We start from the raw sequence: 13,352 nt of genomic DNA, 5'->3' as shown, positions 1-13,352 counted from the left end.
AAGGGAGTAGCCTGACACCAGTAATCACCTATCTCCTGCAAAATGAGGGGAATGGCCCGTTGAGCCTTCACTGTAAATAATAGGACGTCGACAGCATACGCAGCTACCAATTGCATGCCAAAGCTGAAGTTAATACCCTTAATATTATGATTACACCCAAGTCTCGGTAGCAATGGCTCACTAAACAGCGATAAGATGAGTGGGGAAAGCGGGAATCCCTGATGAGTAACCTGCAACAGTGGAAATGGTTGGGAGAGGTGATCATTAACCCTAACTGTCACTATCGGGTTCGAATAAAGAGACATGGTCATGCAGATAAAATCTTTCCCCAAAAGATATTTGTATAGTGTGGCGTTGAGAAATGCCTAGGAGACTTTGTCAAACGCCTTTTCCGCATTGAGCACCAGTGCAGCTGTTGAAGAGTGAATGGTCTTAGCTTTATTCAAAGCATGGAAAACTAACCTGATGTGGTCTGCAGTGAGACTACCCTTTGGGAATCGGTTTGCGAGGGGCAGAAAAGCATTAGTATGACTGTATAACTGTCTCCAATCTACGCCTGGTAATTTTGGCATATGTTTTGTAGTTGAGATTGATGAAGGATATGAGTCTTTCGTTTTTAACGTCCAAGTGGTCCTTCCCCTCCTTCGGAATGACCACAATCGTGGCTTTGGTTGGGGACTCAGAGATAGATCCCGAGTCTGCATACTGATGATAAACTGCCTTCAGCAGGTCCACAATCAGCTCCGCATACGTTTTCTAAAACCTACCTGAATACCTACCTGGTGCCTTCTAAGACTACGGACAGCTGACAGAAATTCCCCTTCCTCAATGGGTGCATTAAGAGTGAGCAGGTCTTCCTTGGATACTAATGGGAAAGTACATTAGTCTAAGTATTCATTGCTTATATTTATAGGGACTGTTTGGCTGGAATTATACAGGTTGGAGCAGAATGTTCTAAAAGCATCCAGAATGCCCTGAGTCGATGATACAACTTACCCTGCTACATTCCTTACCGCTGGTATAAGGGATTTATTTTGAGTATATTTCAGATAATTCACCATCGTTTTCCCAGCCCTGTTTCTGTAACACAATTTCCCAGCTAATGGGATCTCCATCCACTTTCGTGCTCTTTTGCTCAGAATGTTGTTGTACTCATTCTGCCAGTTGAGTAGTTCATTAGAGAAGCCAAGCCCTTAGAATATCTGAGTTGATTGATCAGTATCAGAATATTGAAGATGTGCTAGCTGTTTGGACACTGGTTTTTTTTTCAAAATATTTTTATTGAAGCTTTTTGTAAATTATACCCCACAACCCTCGAGCGACACCCATCCTCACCCTGCCCCACACAATAATTTTCCAAAAGAGGGATCCATCACATACCAGTCCCAACAATATAACATTTTATCAAGGTCTACAAAGAAACAAACTATTATCAACATCATTTTAGTATAATTCATCAAATAACCACAGCTAGAATGCCAAAAGAGAGCTAGTATGGATATAAAAACCGACCCAATCAAATCCTCCACCCTTCGATCAGATTACCCCATAAAGTGACATGTGCAGTTTATACAATCGATCAGCCCACATAGATAAGTGCTTCCATGTTCTTAGTCTCTTTTTCTTGCCTCGAGGCCCCTTTTGTACATGTATTGCTTTTTCAAGGTTATACACCATTAACAACCGAGCCAACCATTGTTAAAAAGACGGAGAATTCAAGCTGAGGCAATCCATAACCTAAATATAGACATTGCGATACTTAGCAGAGCCCCTTCCTCCTCCATACTGACACTATCTTGTATTACCAGTAGTATTGATGGAGGGGTCATAACTATATTCATAGATGACTTATTTCTAAACAAAATATTAATGTCATCTATTACCGGAGAGAGACAGCTACAAGTTGCAAACATATACACTGCATCTGCCACATAAAGAGCACAGCATGGACAGTGCGTTCCTTTCCCTTCACCCCATTTAGCAATTCGATGTGGAGTATGATCTAGGTAAAAGCTGGTATTATAAAACTGAACCTGAAGATTGGCAGACATTAAAACCATATTTGCCAATAAAAAGGGTTGTTGAAAAGAGCCATCCATAATATTTAATTTTATTTGTCACTTTGAGGAGCATTTTTCAATATCATCTTTCATAAGATTATTCAAAAAGTTATATATACTACCTATTTGGGTGGGGGGTAAAATTGATCAGTTTCTCTGTAAACTAATTTTTGCAAAACCCAGCTGGCCCTCCCCCATTTTTCTGCAACAAATTCCTAATTTGAAGAAACGTAAACAATTCTCTATAGGTGAGATTATTGTAGTAAATAATACCAGACGAGGAATAAAAACACCCTAGTTTATTAACCCCTTCCATGCTCATGACGGAACGGTTCCGTCATGAGCATCGGTTGAGCTGTGCTCATGACGGAACCGTTCCGTCATGGCCCCGCCCGCGCTCGAACCCTTCAGCACCGCGGGGGAATCCGCGCAGCGCTGAAGGGGTTAATCCCAGCCTTAAACCACTCGATCATATATGAGTCATCGAAAATCTCAGGTAGAGTCTTATTACCCTGGAGGGGGTATAAAAGTTTAATCTGCCTCTACCGAATAGTCGGTGTACGGAGGCCCAGACTTTAAAAGCGGCAAGAGAGTCTTAAAACGTACCCTTTTATATTATCCAAAGACTAGTTGCCGCCATAAACACCCACAAGCCTTGGTACCAATTAATATCTCAAAGGGAAAAGGATGACTACACACCTCGCCGCTGGGGCGGTCCTGTAGAAGCACGGTACAATGTGCTAAGGACGTAGCCCAATAGTATAATTTGAGATTAGGGAGGGCCAACCCCCCACGTTCTCTAGGGAGTGACAAAAACTTTACCGATCTTCTTGGTCTCGAGTAAGCCCCAATAAATTGTGAATAAGTACTCTCAAATCTCTTCAGTCATTGATTTGAGAAAGCAAGATGAATAGCGCTTATTAGATACAATATCTCTGGGGAAAAAACATCTTAATTAAATTGCATCTGCCCACCAGTGACAGATGCATATTATTCAACCTACCCAGTGATTGCTCGGTTTTCTCTGCTGAAGGAGATAGGTTTTGTTAATAAGCTCGTCTAAATTAGCCCTTATGGTGACCCCTAGATAGGTTGCACTTTCGACCACTCTATTATCAACCAGGGATATATACTCATTAATAATAATCTGGATCTTTTCCTTGTTTAAAGAATACCCTGGCATAGACCCAAAAATCGAGGCTTATTCTTCTACGGCCTTAATAGCAGGTTTGGGATTGGGAGTAACCAGGGCTATGTCGTAGGCAAAGACTTTTTAAAAATGGGTCAATATATACTGCAAATAACAGTGGAGAACATGGGCACCCTTGTCGTGTCACTCTTGAAATGTTAAATTGCTTGGTCATTTCCCCGTTGATATAAACACTAGCGGCTGGCTACAAATATAATGCCTTGACTTGGGGCCTATCCCCTTCATTCACATTGAGGCCCAGAGGAAATGCCAGGAGACCCCATCAAATGCTTTTTCTGCATCAAGCATAATCATGGCCATAGGGTCACCTGACACCTGCCCCGCATCAAACATAGAGCTAATCCTTCTAATATGGTCTCTTGTGCCCCTACCAGGGATAAATCAGTGTTGCCATTTGGATACTAGTATATGAATCACCTGGGATAGGTAGGTAGCTAAACATTTTGAGTAGATTTTTGAAACCCCATTGATTAATGTGATTGGGCGATAGAAGCCAAAAAATCATTTTAGCCAGAGTCCAAGATTTAGGAGGGTCAGCCCCATTAAAAATGTGTTCAAACAGAGCTGTAATAACGTCTTTTATCTGATCCGCAAAGATTTTATAAAATTAGTTGGGAATTAGGTCTGTGCCGACATTGCCAAAAGGATCATCTCATCCCAAGACAAAGAGAAATCGAGCTGCTCTTGTTCCAGCCTAATCAGTTGTTCCAACACAGTAGATTCCAACTACCTGCTGGTTAGGTTCTGTGTTTGATAGATATTATTCTTGAGTCCCTCAGAATATAATGTTTGAGAATAGTTCTGAAAAGCAGCCCGAATCTTAAATGGATCTGACACCAAGCCAAGTATTGGATCTCTTATTATGGCAATTTAATTGCGGGTAAGTTCCTGTCTAGTTTTTATTGCTGGTTGGTGTCCTATCTTTTCACTACATTCATATATCTTTTCCCAATGAGCAGGTAATTTATCTGCAGAATTTTTAGCAAGGTTTTCCTCAATTGTAGCTTTGGCTTATGCCACATCAGTTTGGGCCTCCTCTACCCCAATCTTCTGTTACAGTGCTGTATCTAGTTTTTCTTCAGCTTGTGCTAACTTCAGCCGGCTAGCTTGCAAAATACGTTTCTCATCTTTTCCCCTTTTTAAGGAGAACTGAATGGTTTCCCCCTGAATGCAAGCTTTCATGAAATCCCAGACTGTTACTAGAGATGCACTTCCTATATTCCTACCAACAACTCAGGAATCCACTCCTTCATATGACTCCGATAATCATCACTATAAAGTAGTGCACTTTCGAAACTCCAAGGAGACACTAATCTATAGCCTAGGCTCCTCAACGAATCCTTTCGGGCCTCCTCTATGTGCGTTTCTTGCAGACAGACGATGTCTGCTTGCAACATTTGGAGCCCTTGAGAAACCTTTCCCCTTTTCCTAACATCATTTAGCCCACAGATATTCAATGTGGCTGTCTGTGGTTTCCACATTCCTGTCATAAAAAGAGCCATAATCCTTTGATTCCATACCACTCCTAAATCTGTAAAACAAGATACTGTTCATTAGTAGAGAAAACAACCAATAACACAGATGTGACCCTTCAGACCTAAGCCATTCCTTGTGTGTGATCAACCCACCCTCCCACCTAACCCAACCCCCTCCCCCCAGTAAACAAGCAATGATGCAAAGCCTGAAAGATGATCATTTGACCCACTGCCCCACCACCCCCGCCCAATAAAGTTGATGACTGCCTAAAGACCTCTCGTAGCCCTCAGAGAATGAACACTGGAGAAGACACAATCATATATTTCATTGCGACAAATTACTGCTACCACCTCCCCGGGCTAAGCTCTTTTAGGTATTCTTGAGCTTGAATCTAGGAGGTGAAGCTACGGGATTGTCCTTTAAATATAATTTTTAGTCTGGTGGGATTTTGGAGCTAGACCTCTGTCCCAAATTTTCGAAAAGGGGCAAACAGCTGCCGGAGGCGCCATCTTTGCTCGACAGTTGCATGTGCAAAATCGGGTTTAACAAAAAATGACACCCCTTCATGGATTTCTTAGGATTTGGGCGAGCCTGCTCGTACACAAAATGCCTCAATAAGAAGTTACAAAAGTACACCAGTATTGCTTGGGTTTTTCTGTTTTGTTCCGTGAGTGCTTCTTCAACATTAAAGGGAATCCGTGGGCTCGCTGAATTTCCAAGTCCCAATCCCATTTGGACTGACCCGGAAATGCAACCTTTCAGTAGCTTCACCATGAAGGCTCTGGGGTTGCCCCCTTCCACCCCCTCTGGGATTTTGAGGAAACGTAAATTGTTCCCCCGCTGTCGATTTTATTGGTCCTCCAGCTTAAACTTAACTTCAGACAGGACAAATATGCAGATGCCCTCAGTTAGATTCAATTTGTAAGATTCCTAGGTCCAAAGGGCTTCGGATGGAGTTCTTTGAAGTAGCTTTTTCCAAATACTCTGGCTTTTTCCAAATACTCTTCCCCTGCATGCATCATGGTGCTGCCTAAACCTGGCTGCCCTCTGAGCTCTGCTCGCATTACAGACAAATGACCCATATAAACATAGAGTCAAAAGTGTTCGCCAAAGCGCTGGATACTAGAGTACTGCAGTATTAGACCCCTTGATACAGCCTGACTAAAACGGCTTTGGTCCGAACACTCTACTAACATCATCACCTCCACAATGTATGAGCCCTCACACTTAGGCTGCAGGATTCTCTATAAACATAGCATGCTTTTAGTTAGCACGGGATTACCTGTTTGAAAAAATGAATTTGGCGCTACATCGCTGACATATGTCTGCCTTCAGTGTAAGGCACCCATACCAAGGCTTCACGGAACCAGGACTCTTTCCAGTCTCTTCCCCAAAAGAACTTGCAACGAGGCAGTGATATTCTTTGTCAACCTTGTACTTTTTCTTGGTCATCAAACCACTTTTTCTTGGATCGGATCAGTCAGGCAGAAAGAGTGATTTGGTTGAAGGAACAAATACTATTTATAGAGATATTCTTATTATCTACCTCAGTTACCCAAAGCGGTCATATCCCTGTGTAATGTTGATTCTGGACAGGTTTGGGGAATAGTTTGGTCTCCTCTTTAAATGGTTGAAATCTGAAATATATCCGCTGCATGGGGAACAACTATCGTCTGCTTGGACACGAGCAAGGTGTGTTGAGATGGATGGAGTTTTAGATCTTGGGTGTACATTGCTAGAACAAAACCTCATTTTCTGGTCAAGGAACATTTCACTTTACCGGATTCCCTAAAAGGCAGTTTGTATTACCCTTGGCCTTTCTTTCTGTGATGGCATTAGTTAAAGTAGTATATATTTCCCGAGGTTTTATTCCCTTCGGAACTGCGAGTATCGAATTATCCCTTTCTTTTTTGAACATTAGGTGTCCTTGCTTTGTGTCTTTTAAGGGGCCTTACAATTCCAAGAACAAGAATCTGACCTATTCATTTTCAATGGGAGCTTGGGTACAGAAAATATTGTGTCAAACTACTGTGTATCCCACTTAATGGTTATTCATTATTTGCTCTTTGGTGCAAGTACTCCAACTTTTAGATCAGAACTGTGAGCACGGCGACATGCATCCCCCTTACGCTTCACTTCTATCATCAATGGCATCAACCAATATATCTCTGGACAACATAAACAGTGTTTATATTGTGGCAAGAAACACAGAACGCTCTTGGGTGGAAGAGTAAACTGGTCCGGGGGACACCATAATGGGATGATGGGAGAGTAAACCTCTTGGGCAGGTATCAGCTTTGCAGGTTTTTAAGAGCTGAGACCCTGATACCAGAACTGGGAGACAGGCACTGCTGTAAAATAATTCTCAGACGTACAGCCTCTATTTGGCCATCACATGAACCAGTTGTATTAAAAAAATCTTGTATATCGCTCTTTCACCTCATATTGCAAAAACTGATCCCCTCCCACACTTCCCCCATGGAAGCCAAGCTAACTAATGAAGTGCCAGTGTATCCCAACATCATCTTAATATATAAATCCTTACTTTTTAACACACACTCTATTGCGAAGGACCTAGGAAGCAGTCTTCAGAGCTTTATCAGACAAAAAGTAAAGTGGCTCCCATTAAGGTAGCATCCTTCTCCTGCGAAGGTTGGATGAGCTTAGTTACCTACCTCGAATATACGAATATACTACACTAGAATGCTTCTAGGGTTTATGGCATGTGAATCCTCCTTCAATCATTTACCATATCACTTGGAAGAAGGCGGATTTTCTGCACATGGTCTGGGGTTGCAAAATTATAAAGTGTTTTGGGGTCATGGTGGGAAATATCCTCTCGGGCATTGTGGGATAGAGACTCTCTGCCAAAATTGATTGATGAAATGTTTTCGAGGACAAAGTGGGTACAGTGGTGCGTTTATTAAGCGTTGGGCCATCCCAAAGGGCATGAGAATATATATTTGGAGTGCATGGCCATCACATTTTGGATTAACAAATATTTGGTTGTTGAGAGTTGGCTCCCTTATAAGAGATAAACACTGATACTGAATTATAGTCTTAAAGAACAAGTTACTTACCTTCGGTAACACTTTTTCTGGTGGATACAGTATCTGCCTGTGGATTCCTCCACTTATGAATACCCCCTGCGCCAGCATCCCGCGGAAATTCTTTCCTAGCTCTCCCACGTCGACGAGGATGTCACAATAGCACGGCTCTGCTCGTGACACCGTAAGATGTCATCGGAGCCTCGTCGGCGCGCTGACATCAGTTCCACCCATTTTTTCCGTGCCACCGAGGCACATGGGCGGACCGACACATTTTCAAATGTAAACATAGCATACCAAATATATATACATTTATAAACTCACAAATGCATAATCAATAAAGACAGAGAAATAGCAACTGAATAAGCATTTCTCAATATTAAAATATCAACACGATTAAGACATATTAAAATAAAACATTTTTTGGTAGAAACAGGTGGACAACGGGGAGGCTGGCGGGACAGTGAGGAATCCACAGGCAGGTACTGTATCCACCAGAAAAAGCGTTACCGAAGGTAAGTAACTTGTTCTTCTGATGGATACTTCTACCTGTGGATTCCTCACCTTATGAATAGACTCCCAAAGCCGTACCTCTCCTGAAGGAGGGAGTCCACCTGACTAAACCAAGAAATCTTGCAAAGCAGCGCGAGCAAAATGACCATCCCTCCTAACCTCAGAGACCAAGCAGTAATGCTTCGCAAAGGTGTGGAGGGAGGCCCAAGTTGCCGCCTTACAAATGTCAACAACAGGAACCCCTCTAGCCAAAGCAGAAGAAGTAGACTTAGCTCTGGTGGAATGAGCTCTGATACCTTCAGGAGGGTCTTTCTTGGCCAGGGCTTAGAAAATCCACCTGGAGAGAGTCCTCTTGTGCACAGCCTTGCCTTTCATCTTCCCAACATAGCCCACAAAGAGCTGATCGTCCAGCCTCAGATCTCTTGTCCGATCCAAGTAAAAGCTGACAGCTCTCTCAGGGTCCAAACGATGCAGTCTCTCCTCCTCCTTGGAAGGGTGAGGGGGAGGATGGAAGTTAGGTAAAGTAATGGACTGTCCCAAATGAAAAGGAAAGCAGCCCTGGTCCTTAAAACCAACTTATCCACATGAATGGTCAAAAAAGGAGTTTTCGAACTAAGAACCTGAAGCTCACTTACCCTCCTAGCCGAGGTAATGGCAATCAAGAAAAACGTTTTAAAAGAAAGAAGCCTCAATGGGCAAGTATGAAGAGGCTCAAACGGAGAACCCATCAAAAAGGTAAGAACGAGATTCAAATCCCACTGAGGCATAATGAAAGGCGTGGGAAGGAACTCATTTGTAAAGCCCTTAATGAACCTCATGACAATGGGGGACTTAAATAAAGACGGCTGGTCCGGCAAACATAGAAAGGCTGACAAGGCAGACAAATAGCCCTTAACAGTGGCTACAGTACAACCTTGCTGTGCCAAAGAAAGTGAAAACTCCAGAAAATTAGACAAACGGGCCTTCAAAGGGTCAATGTCTCTCTCTCCGCACCCCCTTACAAATCTGGACCATCTGGAAGAGTAACCAGACTTAGTGGAGTGTCACCTGGACGATAAAATAACATCCACAATCTCCGGCAGGAGAGAGAAGGAACTCAGGTTGCCCCGTTCAATCTCCAGGCATGAAGGTGCAGGCTCTGGAGGTGGGGGGAGTAGAACCTATCCCTGCGACTGCGAGAGGAGGTCTGCCCTTAGAGGGAGACGGAGCGGAGGGTAACCTGGGGCGATCAATATGACTTGAGCCCGGTCTTGGCGAATCTTCCTCAGAACTCGAGGAATCAAGGGTATGGGAGGAAATGCGTAAAGGAGCTGTGCACTCCAATCCAACTGAAACGCGTCCCCCAGCGCTCCCTGCATCGGATACTGAAGACTGCAGAACGACGGGCAGTGTGCCCTTCTCGTGAGTGGCAAACAGGTCCAACCAAGGAGACCCCCACATCCGAAAGATGCGATGGACCACCTCCGGATGAAGCCGCCACTCGTAATCAGCCGAGTAATGCCGACTGAGACTGTCCGCACGAACATTCAGCACACCGGCCAGATGATTTGCAAACACACAAATCCGATGGTTCTGAGCCCAGGACCAGAGCTGCAGAGCCTCTCGACAGAGAGGAAACGACCCTACACCTCCCTGTTTGTTGATATACCACATTGCAGTAGTGTTGTCCGTCAGGATCTGAACCGACTGACCGCGAAGGGAAGGGAGGAAGACCTTTAGTACCAAACGGATCGCCCGCAATTCCAGCAGGTTGATATGAAGCAACCTTTCCTCTAGAGACCAAAGACCTTTAACCTCCAGATTCCCCAGATGAACACCCCACCCTAGAGTGGAGGCATCCGTGATCACTGTGGCCACCGGTGGAAAAGGCTAAAAGGGCTTTCCTTGAGACAGGTTGCGCGGCACACTCCACCAAATCAGCTCCGCTGCAGCTTCTCTGGAGATCTTGACCTTCTTCCCAAGATCTCCGTTGTGTGATACCACTGCCTGCGGAGGCACCACTGGAGTGCACTCATGTGCCAGTGTGCGTGGTTGACCAATAGAATGCAGGAAGCGAACAGACCGAGCAGGCGAAGAACCTTCAGGACTGGAACAACCGCTCCATCGTGAAATAAAGGAATCATTTCCTGAATGTCGAGAATCCTCTGCGGAGGAGGGTAAGCTCAACATACAGAAGTGTCCAGTATTGCCCCTATGAACAGGCTGCGCTGAGAAGGCACCAGGTGAGATTTGGGTACATTTATCGAGAAACCCAGTTTGAACGACAGATGAGCTGTTACCTGCAAGTGGCGCCAAACCAACTCTGGAGACTCCACTTTCAAAAGCCAGTCGTCCAGGTAGGGGAAAACAGGAACCCCTCTCCTTCTGAGATGAGCCACTATCACTGCCATCACCTTTGTAAAGCCTCGAGGTGCGGAAGTAAGACCGAACGGAAGAACCGCAAACTGATAATGTTGCAACCCTACCGTGAACCGAAGATACTTCCGATGCGACTTCAGGATGGAAAGATGAAAATACGCATCCTGTAGATCGATGGACACCATCCAGTCTTCCTGTTGCAGTGCAAGAAGAACCCAAGCCAAGGTCAACATTTTGAACTTCTCCTGTCTGAGGTAAAGGTTCAAAATCCTGAGGTCCAGGATTGGCCTTAAGCGACCGTCCTTTTTGGGGATCAGGAAATACCGGGAGTAGCAACCCTGACCCCTTGCCTGCTCCGGAACCACCTCTATCGCACCTTTCTGTAGCAAGGTATGAACCTCCTGCTGTAAAAGCAGTAAGTGATCCTCGGAGCACCCACCCTGGCGAGGAGGGTAAGGAGGAGGAAACTCCAAAAAGGGAAGGGCGTACCCATTCTCTACAAGATTCAAGACCCAACGATCTGACGTGCTCAGTCTCCATTCTTGTAGAAAGGGGGACACCCGACCTCCAATCGGACCAACATGTTCTAAAATGGGGGATCTAGAACTGCTTTCCTGATGTACCAATGGTGGCGGGAGGGGAAGTAGAGGAAGAGGAGGGGGATTGTTGTCGATCTGCACGCCTGATGCTTCTTTTATTCTTCCCTCTGTATGACTTGAACAAGGAATTCTGCTGTTGTTGACCCTGCTGAGATTGCTGGCGGCCAAGAAAGGAAGCAGATCTCCCAGATCCACGATACTGCTTGTAGCCGTATCCTCTGGACTGCACCTGGAGGCCTAGAGACCTTGCAGTAGCCATGCTGTCCTTAAAATGCTCCAAGGCTGAGTCCGCCTTTGAACCAAAGAGTTTCGACCCATCAAAGGGCAAATCCAGCAAAGTCGCTTGAACATCAGGTGAGAAACTAGACGATCGAAGCCAAGCCTGTCTCCTTGCAGCCACAGAAGACCCCATCACACGAGCAACAGAGTTAGCAGTGTCCAGACCCGATTGAATCACCTGACGTGCCGGGCCGTGTGAAGACAAAAAAGCCGGATCACCAGGAGCAGGCCTATACCTTCTAGAGATGGAACGAGAAACCGCAGGAGCAGATAAAGGCTTCTGCCACACCTCCATTATTGGTTCCGCCAAAGCATCCGTTAAGGGAAGCAACGGTTCAGAAGTAGAAGAAGTATTAGGAACCTCCGTAAGAATATTAGATTTTACTTCAGCTGAGGGAAGCTGTAGAGCCAGCAAATCAGCCGCCTTTCTTATGACCACATGATAAGGAGCAATGTCTTGCACAACACCAGCATTCACAGATGGGAGATTATACTCAGGAGAAGTATCCAAGCCACTAGCCTTGCGAAGGCCTTCAAACTCATCCATAGAATCAACAATCTCCCCTTCCTCCTGATTCTGTGCATATTCCTCCTCTTCAAGGAGCCTCTGCGCCTCTCTCCTAGAGCGTTGTTTAGGAATCGGCATCGGCGGCGCCACACGTGACGCCGGTGAAGGCATCAACGACGTCGACGGAGGAGCCTCAGTTTTGAACCTCGACCGAACTCGAGGCGGCGCCGAGTCAACAGCCGAAGGAGTCCGAGGAGCCGGAGTGGAGGACCTCGGCGCCGGGAAATGCCAAGCCGGAGTCGACGCCAAGAAAGGCATAAAGGGTGCTGGAGGATAAAATTGAAGGAACACCCAAGTTAAAGGCCAAAGGACCCATGGGGCCCGAAGGCGCACCGGATGGAGCAGAGGCCCTGGCAAACATGCCAAACATCGCATTAAGGAAATGCAATGGGTCTGACCTGGGAGCAGGAAAAGCAGGATATGGATCCGTACCTTCCTGAGGTCGAGCTGGAGTCTGTGGAGCCGGGGACGGCGCTCGCACAGGTGAAGCCACCCGGCCTGGAGACGACTCCCTAGGCACCGGAGACATCTCTGGAGCCGGTGAGTCTTCATGCAGCGAAGACCCTTTCGAAGCCGGCGATACCGGTTCCGGAGAAGGAACCGGCGTCACCTGAGAAGATGGAGATGGAGAAACTAAGTCCTTCATTCGAGGCCGCTCAGCCGGAGTCAGCGACCTCGACGCCCTGGTCTTCAAAGAACGGTGCCGAGTGCCATGTCTCCTCTTGGACTTCTTATGTTTCTTCGACTTCGATGAATGGGAAGACGAAGACTTCGCCCTCTTTCGACCCCTCTTCTCCTTTTTGGCTTTAGCCATAAACAGCTTTGCTTCACACTCCCTAATAGCCTTGGGATTCATCTTCCAGCAGCTTCGACATTCTTCGACGTCATGATCCGGAAATAAACACCAGAGGCAATCTTCATGCGGGTCCGTGATCGACATATGCCCGCCACATTCTCTGCAGGGTTTAAACCTGGTCATCCTGGAAGTAACCATCAGAAACCAACAAGTGATACAAAGTTTTCTTAGAAGAAAATGGAGAGCCCTAGAAAAATCGTTAAGCGTCGTCGGCGCGGAAAAAAGGGTACTGACGTCAGCACGCCGACGGGGTCTTCTTATGGCTCCGATGACGTCATACGGTGTCGCAAGCGGAGCCATGCTATTGTGACATCCTCATCGACGTGGGAGAGCTATGAAAGAATTTCCGTGGGATGCTGGCGCAGGGGGTTTTTATAAGGTGAGGA

The 13,352-nt window shown here is 45.7% G+C and overlaps 1 protein-coding gene across 1 annotated transcript in view; it reads right to left on the bottom strand.

The window, feature by feature from the left end:
- The window catches only part of MRPS27 (mitochondrial ribosomal protein S27), a 419,683-nt gene that overhangs the window by 59,544 nt on the left and 346,787 nt on the right, over nucleotides 1-13,352 (bottom strand). The gene's annotated exons all lie outside the window — the stretch shown is intronic.

Source organism: Triturus cristatus, chromosome 2_1, assembly GCF_964204655.1.
Source record: "Triturus cristatus chromosome 2_1, aTriCri1.1, whole genome shotgun sequence".
NCBI lineage: Eukaryota > Metazoa > Chordata > Amphibia > Caudata > Salamandridae > Triturus > Triturus cristatus.
The sequence above is the reverse complement of the archived record's forward strand: the minus strand, read 5'-3'. Positions and strand labels throughout refer to the sequence as shown.